This window comes from Octopus sinensis, linkage group LG5 (genome assembly GCF_006345805.1).
Source record: "Octopus sinensis linkage group LG5, ASM634580v1, whole genome shotgun sequence".
Lineage (NCBI taxonomy): Eukaryota > Metazoa > Mollusca > Cephalopoda > Octopoda > Octopodidae > Octopus > Octopus sinensis.
The window spans coordinates 61,301,926-61,317,188 of NC_043001.1; the positions used below are offsets into that span (position 1 = coordinate 61,301,926).

General features: G+C 36.3%; 1 protein-coding gene and 1 non-coding gene across 4 annotated transcripts in view; both read left to right on the plus strand.

Annotated features, from left to right (window-relative positions):
• Positions 1–1,912: 1,912 nt before the first annotated feature.
• LOC118763320 (putative mediator of RNA polymerase II transcription subunit 26) overlaps positions 1,913–15,263 on the plus strand; it is a 52,364-nt gene continuing 39,013 nt past the window's right edge. For 2 of the 3 annotated variants that reach the window (XM_036502698.1, XM_036502700.1), the window contains exon 1: positions 1,914–2,457. The gene's annotated coding sequence lies outside the window, so the exon portion shown is untranslated. Of the gene's footprint in view, positions 2,458–15,263 lie in introns of all 3 variants that reach the window. The other variant, XM_036502699.1, reaches the window with a different exon arrangement.
• Positions 7,003–7,121, plus strand: LOC115212512. The gene has a single exon (XR_003881763.1). It is a non-coding gene; the product is annotated as a 5S ribosomal RNA (ribosomal RNA).

The following is a 15,263-nucleotide window of genomic DNA, read 5'->3' on the forward strand; positions in this document are numbered from 1 at the left end:
CTGTTTATTGATTGACATGAGCATACCCTGTGAGCATATCTCCGCGAAATAATTTGATAAGATCAGAAAATATAAAGATATGCTCAGTGAAGTCGAAAAAATGTGGCATCTCAAGACGGTTACAATACCAATGATTGTAGGTGCACATGGAATGATGGAAAAAGGATCTGAATAATTATTTGAGGATGACCCCTGGCCTACCATTCATGCAGGAATTTTTTTTAAGTGTCTTAGCTGGTACGTCACACGTATTGAGAAGATCATTGTCGCCGTGAATTTCCTTTCATTTCCCCCCTTTATTTTCTTTTTGTTTTTTTCTTCATTTTGTTCTTTTTTCTTCGTTCCTTTTTCTCTCTGTCTTACTTCCCCTTCTTTTTGTAACACATGACCTTCAAAATGAACAATAATAAGTCTTTTTGTTCCAGGCACAAGGCCTGAAATTTTAGGGAAGGGACTATTGATTTCATTGACCCCAGTGTTCAAAATATACTTATTTTATCGACCCTGAAAGGATAAAAGGCAAAGGAATTTGAACTCAGAACGTGTAGCAGAGTCGTTAGCGGTATTTCGTCCTTCTTTGTGTTCTGAGTAAATTTGGTAATGAGACATTCACGAGTGTAATCGTCAACAATAAAAGGCCGATTAGGATAGAGCTGGTTCATTTTAGAATAAAGGGAGCCTTAGGTGGAAACTTAGAAAAAGTCGATTAGGACAGACATCGTAACATAAGTTCTTGCGGTAAGTCTGGCCTTCGATCAATTCTTCAAAGTGAAGCACAAAGCTGCACTGCCAGAGCTAAGGCAAGTACTCTAAAAAACGTGAGGAGGAATGTCGCGCGATAAACCTGAGTAGAAGAGGCTAAAGTTGGCAATAAAACTACAATTCCGTTTGGGTAGACAATAATGGCTATATGTTTATCAACCCCAAGCAGATGCATAAGATTCTTGGTTCAACAGTTCAGGGCGCATAGCAGTCTAGAACACAGAATACCTACCTCGATGGCCTGCATCGACGATCGGTATAAGTGTTAGGTACACAGGGTGGGGTAAATCGCCAGACAACATCGCATTGAAAAATGTTGCTTCATAACTCTCAAAGGACCCTTTGTCTCTAATAATCATATAAAAGTGTCAACCGAACCCTAGATGTGTAAAAAAATTACAAAGAACCGTGCTTGTTGTGGACTTGAATCCCATCAGTCCTTTCTTCTAACTCTCTCAAGCACTCTAATTTCATACCTCAGGTTTTATAACTTGTTGAATTGTGTTTTGCACATCCATCTTTCCAAGTACAGCGGAATCCTTATGATATTATGGCGCATACAAGCGCTTCTGGTCGCAGTGGTGCAAATGGTGACTGCCATCTCGTAAAACTCTCGAGTTGCCAGGTAGCTTATTGGGAAAATATATCTTCTGGATATGCTTCTCTTGACGCTGGTTTCGTATATTGAATCTTCCGATGTCTGTGATTGAATACGATAGTTTCTCTGGGCGTTCTTATGTTCTTGATGATTTTCTTGTCATCGAAGGATATTTATTTTCTTAGTGGATTTGACATTGTTTATTTTATCAGTGCTATTGTGTTCATGTCATTTGGCTTGTTGCAAGTTACAGTGTTACTTTGCTTCAATATGAGATGACGTCACTGTAATAGTAGCTGCAGTAGCTTCGTCTGTGACGTCAATGCATTTTATTACTATAGTTTTAGTACGTGTGCCAGTAATAAGAGAGATTCAGTTAGCATTCTGAAAGTTGATTAATCTTCCTCTCTGCCTGTCCGTCTCTCATTCTCTCTTTCACTCTCTCACTCATTCAATCTCTCTCTCTCTCTCTCTCTCTCTCTCTCTCTCTGTTATATATATATATATATGTATATGTATCTCACACACACACACACACTCTCTCTCTCTCTCTCTCTCTCATTTGTCTCTTACTTTCATAACACTTCGCTTCGAACATGATTCCTTGGTTGGAATCCATTTTTATTTTAAAACTATATTGATTTTTTTAAGTAATAATGTTTCAATGAGAAGACGGAATCAGAGGGGGTCATCACAAAAACGAAAACCACGCCTAAGTGTAGTGGTTCAACTTCTGACCATGATTTCATTAACAGAAAAAGAAACAAGCTGCTATTCGGGTAAACAACGACAATAATTATAAAACATTGCGCCACTAAATAAAAACAATTATAAACGATAACTTAGGAATTTCAACGTGAAAATAATCATTGTAATGCATCCAATATTAATACTAATGTCAATTACAAAAGAATATGGTGTTTTTAGAACGTAAAGATGTAAACATAAGTGGTGTTCTGTGCAGATATTATGCTTATCCAACTAGGTATTTTTCTTTGAAATAACATGCAGCTCGTGCACATAATCAGGAAAATGCAGGACAGACTTTCATACGAGGTGAACAGTTGAGTACAAGCAGATCATCGAGAAAACACCGAGTAAGTAAACACAGCTTCAAATTATTACGCACAAAATTATTTTAAAAGAACCTTTTAAACAGTTAAACAGACAATCGTAAATAACGGGATTGTCAATGCAACACCATTGTGTTTACAGGAGCAAATTAAAGTTACACTTCTTGGGAGTAGTTAAGTGGGAATATGGCATGAAGGTTACCAGATAGTTTTATTACGGTCTTCTTTGAGTCCTTTGTAGCTGATTCTCATTACATCCACGATCAAAACTAGAAATCAGTACACTATGTCTATGTGATCCACTAGCTTTTGTTGGACATCCGAACCGCTGCGAATTTCATTCTGTTCTGAAAGAGTTTTAATTCTCCTGCTCACTGAGGAAAGGCAAATCTTCGCCTACGCTATTTCACAGCAAAAGAATTTTTCAAACAAGTGTCCACTATTCCAGAAAAAATAAACTTGCATTTGTTTTCTTAGAGATGTGGGTAATGTTTCATATCTCGGTACGGAAAAGATATGTTGACATCGTCAGGTATATTCGCTCATAATTGGATATGGCTACACCTCCGGCAAGAGAGCTCCTGGCGGTTTGCTTTGTGCTGATGTTGCTATGCCAGTAGCAGACTATTTTTCCATCTTCATTGTCATTAACTATTTGCTGGAAAGTGAAGTTCTTGAATTCCGGATTCACTTTCACTAATTTCTTCTCAGAACGGTCTCCGTATAACCAGAAATCATTTTCGACTTAGTTTTGGGCGGTGACCGAAATGGAATTCATTAGAAAGTTAATGCTCCTGTACTGTGAAAGTATACAGTGTGACCTTCCAAAATGTTTAATAAATTCCATATATGCCATGTGCAAAATATAAAGAAGGCGATATCAGCAATAATACAATAATATAATAATTATGATGATGACGATGGTGAGAAGGAGGAAGGGGATGAAACTATTATTACTATTAACAACAACAACAATAACGATAATACTACTACTACTACTACTACTACTACTACTAATAATAATAATAATAATAATAATAATAATAATAAATCATTTGGTATTCTTCAGTAACCACCACGGTCGGCAAAAACATCGAGGAGGTTTCAGGATCCATACAGTGTAAAATTACATGAAAACCTTTGTAAAAATATAAATAACAATGGCAAAATATTCAAACAATGATGTTACACCAGTATCATCACAGGTCACAGGCACAAATAGGTTAAGGGGTACAGCATAATTATTCAAATGCTGTAAGAACCTCGAAGCCTTCTCGTAGAAAACTCACAATAATCACCCTGAAATTTAAGTTAAATGCCCTCTACCAGTTTACTCGGCCGTACATGCCACTCTCAGTTATTGTTTCTCAACACAAACTTTCTCTTTGTGTTACAATGATGTATTTTGCAGGCACTGTGTTTGAGCTAATGGAGATTTCCAGGATCTAGTTCACGTAATATCACATTTATATATTTTTACAATTCTACCATGCTTTTGAATGATTGTCTGATCCACACACATGTGGTTACAGAAGCAAACGAATATATCCTTGTAGCTTTGTTGGTGTTATTATTATTGTTGTGCATATTGATTATTTTCTTCACTATCAGTGGACAGTTTCGACGCGGATAGTTTCGACACGGTGACACTTAATTTTGTTTTCTTTGGTATAGTGTCGTTGTTATGGCTACACATATACTTCTGATACAGATGTATGCAGATGTATGGCAAACTAATTTCTTCACTCCTTCTTACTTTGTCGTTCGTAGTGTCAATAGACTTTCTCTATTCCTTTTTTATAATCATCTCCGGTGACTATTGTTACTTTTTCTCGGGAATTCAGTTCTGGACATACAAAATTGAGATAATTTACAAAAAAAAAAAAAAACAGTATGCTTACAAAAAGGTGCGCATTTGTTCGCCTGAACAGAATTTACATAATCTAATAAAAACACATCGGTACAAGTTTGGTAATTTTAGAACCTAAGATGTTGAAAAAAATGATTTTAGCTGATAGATAGAAACCCGAACCGTGAAATTGAATTGCGAATAAAACGAGCTCAGAAACAAAAAGCCGGAACGCACTTAATAGGGAGAAATAAGGACAAAACTCAATCAGAGTAAATTATGAATTTACTGAAATAGAAAGGATAGTGCTGACCATTATTTAGGTGAGTGCTATTAGTTAGCACAAAAGATATATAAGCGTAGTTATGACAATGTAGGCAAAAGAGTGCATTGGGATGAGTATGTGCATTCAAGATGGCGGAAAGGTGGTATGAAAACGAGACAACTTGTGATGTAGAATAATAATTACGTGATTTTATCAAATTTTTATTTTATCAGTGACCATACTTTTAATGCAAAGATGCAGAAAGTGATTGCAAAGTGCAAAGTAGCAAACAGCATAAAGTCATAGGTTTTGTAATACCGCATTATAATATAGTACTTACCAGGTTCAGAAAATTTGAGGAATATACTGATGTAGCCAGCCAGGAATGAAGTGATTGTCGAAGACAAAAGTGAATTTCTTTCTAGTGGAAATTACTGGTCAGACCATTACCTAGGAGTGTGTAGTGTAATGGCATGCATTGGAGACTAGCAGAAAATGTCATTCCTGAATACTGGAGGAATTGTAATATTCTTGAGATTTGAAGGATTTATTGATACCCTAAAACAAGGCAAAAACCTTGCCAATTAAACTGTCAATATTAGTACATTCATCTATTTCCCATCAGTGCGGCGGGATTTAAATAACTCGTTGGGATTTACAGACAAATATCGACTGAGTAAAATATGATACAAAACTATAAATGGGCTATCATATGTATGAACTATCATTGTTATACAGTCACCAGTTACAAAAGTATTTCCAATTAGATTAATGAGCTATTGTTGTTATACGGTCTCCAGTTACAGAAGAAATCCACCATATCCTGACACTAAGGACCAATGTTTCCCCACCAGCAGTTCTCCAAATTACAGGAGGAATTTTAGACCTTACGCAACATTAAATAAATTAACTCGTCTGCTACGCGCCAAACTGTTCGTTGAAACCTGGAGCGAATGTTATGTACGACGTCCTACCAATGGTACCTCTTATTTTCATCAACCTCACTACACTCGGATCACAACTCTTAGATTTTTTCTGTTCTACTTCCAGTGGTGAAAAACATCCCCCGAAATTGTCGCCAAAAAAATTTGGCATGATTTCATAAAGCTCAATGGAAATGCTTCTGGAAAGCCACGTACAGCTGCTGGAGGTCGACGAACATGCATCAGGCTGTGTCTTTCAAAACACGAACTGTGAAATTATTTCTGCCCCGGATCTATCGGACATCTTTTAGCGCACAAAATCTACTTCTGACAATAGAGATTTATGTTTCGTGTTGAAGAAATTTTCACAGGCCATCCACATTTCATTACCTAACTTACAGTGCCCGAGCTAAACACTTTTTATACAACTAACACTCCCTGCAATCTACCTCTTTCTATTTTACGAGCTTTGCTAAACGACCCTTGACTTTAGAATGATCCGTCACCAATCCTTGATAATGGGCCACGACATTAGTTGGTTAGTCGATTCCTAACCTAATCCCTACTGCATTTGCAAACGTGTAAAGAAGCTGAGGTTCAAGGCCGATCATATTCTTCTACACTGCAGCCGACAACATTGAAAGAAGTATGAAGATACTACATCCCACTATTCACCGACTTATGAAAAAACTCATCTTGTTGCGATATTTCTCCACGTGACTGAAGTGCAATGCATGCCTCCCGTTGTTGCTAGACATTGGGATGGACCATGTGTCTTTATGTATGCATATATGCATATGTATGTATATATATATATATATATATATATATATATATTATATATATATATATATATATATATATATATTTAGTGAAGGGAAGAAATGGAGCTGAACGAAGATTCTACAAAATTCCTTTTTATTATTTTCTACACATGTTTCAAAGGCTGCAAATTTCCAAATTCAGATTGAATAAGGAGACCATTTTGCAGCTTTCTCTTCAGGAAAATCCAGGAATTTAAATCTCCAAAACAAATGCGCAGCAAGCTATTCGAACAAAACGCTCCCTAGGAGCCCATGATATGAATGACACAAAACTGTCTCTCAATGTGCGTTGATGTCAGGGTGGGTGAAGGCCGACGAAAAAGTCCGTTGGAATAAATCGAGGTCAAACTGCGGTTAAATTTGGTAGGGGAAGAATTACAGAAAACCAAAGGGTGTGAATATATTCTGTATAACCAATGTTAATGTTCGAATTGTTTTAAGAATAAAAGCTATCTTATTTGGGTGTGAGAAACTACCTACATGTATGTGTGTGTGCGCCTGTGTATGTGTGGCAGTATGTTAGGAAGCAGCTAGAGGGAAATTATATTGCAGATATTGTTGGTCAAGCGGCTGATAAAAGTCTGTGTCTGTGTGTTCGTCTGTGGCCAGTTTATATACAGATGACTTGTCAAACAAGGGGAGTATAATCCCTGATATTGTTTCTAAATAAGTAGCAGATCATACGCTAAAAGGGGAGTAATATATATGGCTTACGGCCATATCACGTTGAAAGCACCGGTTCTCGTCTGATCACCGAAGTTAAGCAACGTCGAGCCTAGTCAGTACTTAGATGGGTGACCGCTTGGGAAACCTAGGTGCAGTAAGCATAGCACATTGTTTATAGGCACAGGAGTGGCTGTGTGGTAAGTAGCTTGCTAACCAGCCACATGGTTCTGGGTTCAATCCCACTGCGTGGCATCTTGGGCAGATGTCTTCTGCTATAGCCCCGGGCCGACCAATGCCTTGTGAGTGGATTTGGTAGACGGAAACTGAAAGAAGCCTGTCGTATATATGTATATATATATATGTATGTGTATGTATATGTTTGTGTGCCTGTGTTTGTCCCTCTAGCATTGCTTGACAACCGATGCTGGTGTGTTTACGTCCCCGTCACTTAGCGGTTCGGCAAAAGAGACAGATAGAATAAGTACTGGGCTTACAAAGAATAAGTCCCGGGGTCGATTTGCTCGACTAAAGGCGATGCTCCAGCATGGCCGCAGTCAAATGACTGAAACAAGTCAAAAGAGTAAAAATAAAAAAGAGTATATATATATGTGTGTGTGTGTGTGTGTGTGTGTTGTGTGTATTTGTGTGTGTGTATGTGTGTGTGTGTGTATGTGTGTGTTGTGTGTGTGTGTGTGTGTGTGTGTGTGTGTTTGTGTGTATTTGTGTGTGTGTATGTGTGTGTGTGTGTATGTGTGTGTTTGTGTGTGTGTGTGTGTACAGAGAGAGAGAGAGAGATTCAGAGAAAATGGGAGCGCACCTCCTGCAAAATTAAAAGCAAATATACATATTTCTCAACAACTGCACACACACATATGCACTCACATAAATATACAAAGTTATATATACATATGTTTATAAGTATGTATATATATCGTGTTGCATATTTGCCATTTGAATATGGCTAACCCATAAGGGTGGATGCTACTGTAGTTTGTAGCCCCAGGAAGATATCTCCTCCAGCTGGCCATAGACACACTATCTGTGTCCTGTCAGTATTTGTGAAGGGGAGTCATCCTCCCCGTCTTCAACACACGTACCCGAGTTTCAAGGTATTTACCCTTCATCAGCGTGTGACAATCACGGTTGTCGATGAGAAGTCAGATCCCTTCACAAATACATATACTTTTTCCAGTGTCGATTTGACACTGATATTGAAAAAGTGAAATCAAACAATGATAAATCTCAGAGCGAGTTATAAACAGTAGCGGTAACACATCGTGTTGCATATTTGCCATTTGAATATGGCTCCCCTTCACAAATACTGACAGGACACAGATAGTGTGTCTATGTCCAGCTGGAGGAGATATCTTCCTGGGGCTACAAACTACAGTAGCATCCACCCTTATGGGTTAGCCATATTCAAATGGCAAATATGCAACACGATGTGTTACCGCTACTGTTTATAACTCGCTCTGAGATTTATCATTATGTATATATATATATATATATATATATATGGGTGTGTGTGTGTAAGTGGGGGTGAATGTGTATGTGCGAGTGAGTGTGTGTATATGTGTACATATATTGATTTTTTCAAAACACATATGCCCTTAAAAATAATAAGACAAAATTAAGTGTTACATGTACACGGAGATATATATATATACACACCCGTTATCCTTCTTCCCGTTATTCCATTCAAGATTCAATGTGCCTCACGTATATTCACAACTCAGTCTATTCAGATATACATTGAATTCATTATGCCTCTATGACATTATATACGCCTGTCGTTGTAATTATTTATATATCTAACTTACTATTAACTTGTCATTCTTCCTATCATTTTCTCTCTCTCCATTTCGATGTATATATATATATATTTATATAGGTACTCACATGCATATATATATATATGTATATTATATATATATATATATATATATATATATATATATATATATATATGGAAGAACCTATTTTAAACTCTGTTGGACTTTTGGATTTTACTCATAAGATATTGGAATATTGCATATGCACCATTATACCTAAAAAATTGGATTTACAACTTCAATATCCATACATATCTTGCATCTATTTTCTTTCCTTTTGCATCACATCTAAACTATGACTTAATCATCCTAGAAACAGCTGTAAGACCTATCTATAAATGCTCTAATATCTACTCAGCCTTGGATTTTTATCTTATTACGCACAAAATTCTTATATATATATACATTTATATATATAAACATATATATATATATATACATATATGGCGGTGCCCCAGCATGGCCACAGCTCATAAGCTGAAACTGGAATCAATCAATCAATATAATATATTTAAAATTATGATTAAGGATATCTAAAAGATACCAGCATGCTAGAGCTAGCAGTCAAAACATGTCTCTAAAACCACATCAAGTATTCATACAGCACCATGATTTTAAATAACGATCTCATCGTTATATATATATATATATATATATATATATATATATATATATATACATATGTGTGTGTGTGTGTATGTATATATATATATTAATAATAATAATAAATGGCAACAAAAGAATGAGATATTATGTAAATATAGGAATTTATATGAGTATGTGTGTCTGTGTGTACAGATTTATGTTTACCGCATATAAGCATATGTATATATGTGAGTCTATGTATTTGTGTTTGAGTGCTTATGTAGATATAAGCATAGTAATATTATGTATAGCAGTTGAACACCTGGTGGTAATAATAAATAAATATAACTGACAGATGTATACAACAAAAGAGCTTCAGAAAGTAATTTCATATAATCTTCCAGTTTCAATGCAATACTTTGCATTTTGTTTCGTTATTTTTCTACATATTTTCAATCTAATTTATATATTTGATTTCTAATTCAATTTTTTATTGTATAATCTATTTACCTGTCATTCTACATTCTTATTCATTAATAGCCGACGTGTGGAATATTTCTATTTTTATTTATAAATTGTAAATATTTCTTGATATAATTTTTTTAAATATTGTACTAAGGTTTATTCGGAAGTTAAAAGGAAATTGTCGGTGTGACTCTAGGAACATTTTAACTCCTATTTTTGTGATGGCATATGAACACGTGCGAGGTATGGTTACAGCAGTGCTTGGAAGGAAATTGTGTAGCGTGTGATCGTCGCATTGACCGTGACAGAGAAAGTTGTGATGGCGATATGCGCTCAGAGGCGTATGCAAAGTTGCAGATAGTGTCTGTAGGTGGGTGTGTGAACGCACACAAGTGTACGAGCGCTTCAGATGTTTCCATGTTGGCCGAAAAAATGTTAATATTGACGAAAGTTCCGAGAGATCCTCAACCAGCAGAACTTAGAAAATAATCGCAGATGTGCGTGCAGCTGTGAGGGGAATCGCTGAATAACCATCCGTGAGTTATCAGAGGATATTTAGATTAGTTACAGTTGAGTGCAGTCCATTATCACTGAAGATTTGGGTATGAGACGCGTATCTGTCGTTGTGTCAAAACTGCTTCCAGTTGACCAAAAAGACACTCGGCTTTCGGTTGCACGAGATTTACTTGATTGTGTCGAGCATGATGAAAACTTTTTGAAAACTTTGCGTAGGCCTCTGAGCAAGTATCGCCAAGCTTTTGGCAAAATTTGATGCAGATTCTCTGCTCAACCTTCTCTGTCATGGTCAAATCGACGATCACACGCTACACATCTTCCTTCCAAACACTGCTGTAAGCATGAGCTAGAACTTTGACACTTAGTGTGCATGCACAATGGTGTTTAAGGTCAATCTGTACCAAGCAGCTTTACTCACTGTATTTTAGCTTCGTTACTACAGCAGTAGTCCGGATACTTATTGATCTGAACACATTCATATTTTATACAATTGAAATTTCACATAGTATGATTCTTACGTTTTAAATAACCATTATCCCAGTATATAAATTTCAATTCTTGCAAGCGTGAAACTAACAAAATTGCATACTTCTGGTACAAAAATACTTTTATTTTACACATTCTTTAATTTGTGAAACTGTATTTGGCTACATTTAATTCATCAGGCACCGTATCGTAATAGGTCTATCACAATACTCTGAATTTCATGTTTCCATCTCAAGATTGCCGTTGAACCCGTAACAAAATATTCTTAAATGTTGGCAAACACACTTTATTTTTTCGGCAATGATTGCTTATAGCAAGATAACATTTCTTATTTTAGAATACAAATTATCAATAATTTAGTATTGTGCTCCGGGATGATGAGACTAATTGTACACAATTTTTCTTCGTCTTGTGAAGAAAAGGATAGTTGAGTTTCTCGCTGAAATTGACCAACGCTACTTTTCGTGTGTTGCAAAACATATTTTACCATTTACTAAGCAAAATTACCCAGCGGAATATAGGCTCCACATTTCAATAGCACACACTTATATGAGGTACTTTCAAAGCCTGTTAAGCGAGAGCTTAATTTGGTTTCACTGAATTAAAATATCTTATGTAATCCAATGTGAAATAAATGGATCATAGAGCTGTATCACTGACAGGAATTCAACTGTTGTAAAGAATAAGATGGATGTTTACAATCAACATCTACGTACTTTGAGAATTCTAAAAGAATTCTCTGTTTTCGGTAGATGAAACAACTCCTTCGGTATTTCTAAAAATTATAGTTGTTAAATATTTTTGATTCATTGAAACGTTTAACCATGATCCGATTCTCGATGAAAATATTAAAAATAAAGATCTTTCCTGCATACGATCAAATTTGCTCCTTATAAAATATTATGGATTTCTCCCACTTTCTGTCTTCCTATCATTGAAATAGTACCATCCTAAAATATATTAAAGCGACTTGTTGAGTAAGACCGGAACAATGCGAAAAGATACAAAATAAAATACAAAAAGTTTCTATATTTCAGGGCATGTAGATAAGCGAGGGAGGGATAAAGATCGTTGCTCAGATATGTGAGTGAGCAAGAGGATGAGATGAACAAACCCGTGTTGCTATAGTAACCAGAGTGCTTCATGAAGCTATTTTCTGTTGTTCATGGCTGGTCGCAGGTTGTTAAGGAGGGTCTGCATGATATTTAGATTGCCTCTATTGCCTTTATATTCTGAGTTTAGTACTTTGGTAGGAGTCAACCTAACTGATAATTACGCATATCACCATGTCACATAAATTAATAAATATAAGCTGCAATGTGAACGAAGAAGTGATATACAGTGTTGAACACGAGGATGAATAAATAAAAGAAAAGCGTAAATAAGTATGAATAAGAGGGCAGAAGGAAGATAAAAATCAATAACACGACTTAATGGTTAGAGATGCAGTAATTTGGTGAACATTATATAAAGCATGTTACTATAGAACACTTTCAGTTAATGACTAGAAAACGGTTTTATGCTCCGTGAGGGTAGTTATTTTCCTGACATCACTGGAGAGAAGAACATGCTTTTGAAAAATCCCATCAGCAACTTCACGGGAATCCACTTTAAACTTTTAACAATTGTCTTGTCACGTGAGCAAGATCATTTAACTACATAGATGGCTTCCAGAGGAGAAGAGTAGAAATTACTTCTTTTTCAGCTCTACAACAATGTCCAGCAAACTGGACTCTCCTACCTTTCACAAGGGATGACATAGGTGGTAGTTTCCCATATATTTGCATTTTGGTTGGATGGCGCTTCCACGAGAGATTTTGAGCTCTCATAAGGAGGCGAGTGTAGGTTCCATCCAACCGCCTCTCGAGCTTCTTTGATAACGTCCAGGTTTCTGAGCCATATAGTAGACTTGGTTTGACTGTGGCTTTGAATATTTCAAGTTTGAAGTCTCTACTTAGATTTGATGACCAGATCTTATGCATGTCATTACAGGCTGACCAGGCCATACCCTTTCTAGTTAGAAAGTCTTTTCCAGATGATGATATGTATGACCCAAGATATTTATAATCAGAAACCATATTTAAAGGCGCACTATTGAGAGTATGGATGATGCAATCACTGTTGGACAGGCACTTGTTTATGTATTCCGTTTTGGCCTCATTGAGGTAAAGACCTACACAATTTGAGGCTTGTTCAAGAGATTGTAAAAGAGACTGGGCATTGGAGAGAGAATCACTGATAAGAGCGATGTCGTCAGCAAAGTCTGTGTCTGTCAAGTACTCAGCTGGGTGTCTGGAACTTCTTCTTGGTTTTATTTCAAAGCCCTTGCCAGAGATGGTATCAACTGACATACGTAGCACATAATCAACGACAATGATGAAAAGAAATGGGGCGAGTGTGTCTCCCTGCAGTATTCCGGCTTTGATTGAGAAAGATGGTATTTCTCCGTCAGGGGTTAAGATGGTTGACGACGTATCTGTGTAGAGGACCTTGATGGCAGAAATGATTTTGTCTGGTATCCCATAGAGCTTAAGGATTTCAAACATCTTGTACCTATCTACAGAATCAAACGCTTTAGAAAAGTCTACAAATACCAAGATCGCGATTAAATGCTTTTGATTCTTCAATAAGTCTGCGTAGGCATAGTATCTGGCTCAGCGTTGAGCGCCCATATCTGAATCCATTTTGGTTCTTTCGGAGCAAATGTTCAACAAAAAGGACAAGACGATTTAGGATCAGTTTGTTGTACAGTTTTGCATCAATTGACATTAGAGATATACCCCTGTAGTTGGTGACGAGGGATAAATCGCCTTTTTTGGGTATTGGAATGATTTGAGATTGGTGCCAAATCTTTGGAGCGACAAAGGTGGAAAGTGTGTGGTTGCAGAGGTTGAGCAAAAGTGTGTGAAATCTATCATCCTTCCAAATTACAGCTGGGATGTTGTCGGGACCAAATGCTTTCGAGGCTTTTAGTTGCTTGGTGGCTGCTGTTAGTTCAAATATGGTAAAAGGGGAGGTGTTGATGTCCAGCGTGTCTGATATAGGCACACTTGGAAGAGTGGGGTTATCAGGGATTTTGGCATTCTTCCCAAGGAGGTTTTTAAAATGGGTTGACCAATTTTCTAAACGCTTCTTAGCTGATCCCCCTTTAATTCTAATTGATGACCCAGAATTTTTACCTGATAGGTCTTTGATGGATTTCCAGGCGAGATGGTGTTTTGTTTTTGCCATTGAAAGGTTTTTTTATGCCATTTATCAGTAAGAAAGTATAAGGCAGCAGTTTTAGCACGGGATTTCAAAGAAGAGTGTAGCTAGAGTGGCAGCCTGGAAAATGCCACATTAAATTCTTGTATCTCCAGCATTAAAAGATTCATTGTCACTGTTCAAAGCCATAGTGGGCCTCCATGATCTCATACTTACAGAGAAGCAGTTTCAAGGAGAAGGTTCTTAATCCAGCTATGTGGTAGAGTTCCAAGAGCTTTATTATTATTATTATTATTATTATTATTATTATTATTATTATTATTATTATTATTATTATTATTATCATTATTATTATTATTATTATTATTATATTATTATTATATATTATTATTATTATTCATTATTATTATTATTATTATTATTATTATTATTATTATTATTATTATTATTCAGCAGTTTTATTTTTATATCGTGCTTTCACTTCACTACCGAGCGCAGCTCTGTGTGCTTTGGGTATGTGCTGTGCTTTTTTGTGATGCTCTGATGGTTACTGTATTGAAAGTGTTCTGCGTAGGATGTGGGCAGTGCCCAGTAGTGCAATTTTCTGTATGTTATATGTGTTTGTAAGTCCTGGTATTTTTGTTATGTATTTGTCTGAATATTTTTTTATCATGCCTAATGCACCTACTATGATAGGAATTGTCTCTGTTTTTAGATTCCACATTCGAGTTACCTCTATTTCCAGGTCTTTGTATTTTGAAAGTTTCTCCATTTCTTTTAGAGATACATTGTCATCTGCCGGTATTGATACAGCAATTAGAAAACATTTTTTTTTCTTCATGATATATGAGAACTATATCTGGTCTGTTGGCCTTAATTTCTCTGTGTGTATTGGCATATCCCAGAGTATGGTTGCTTTCTCGTTTTCTATGACCTTTTCAGGGGTGTGCCTATACCATCTTCTTTCTCTTGTTATTTCATAATGTTGGCATAGCTTCCAGTGTATGAAAGTCACAACTCTGTTGTGTCTGTGAATATATTCCTTCTTAGCCAGGACTGGGCAGCCAGAGATATGATTTATTGTTTCTTGTCCATCTCCACATATTCTGCAGTTACTTGTAATATTTCTTTTCATTATATGCTTTTGGTAATTTCTGGTAGAGAGGCTTTGGTCTTGTGCTGCAATTAAAAAATCCCTCTGTCTCTACTTTGAGT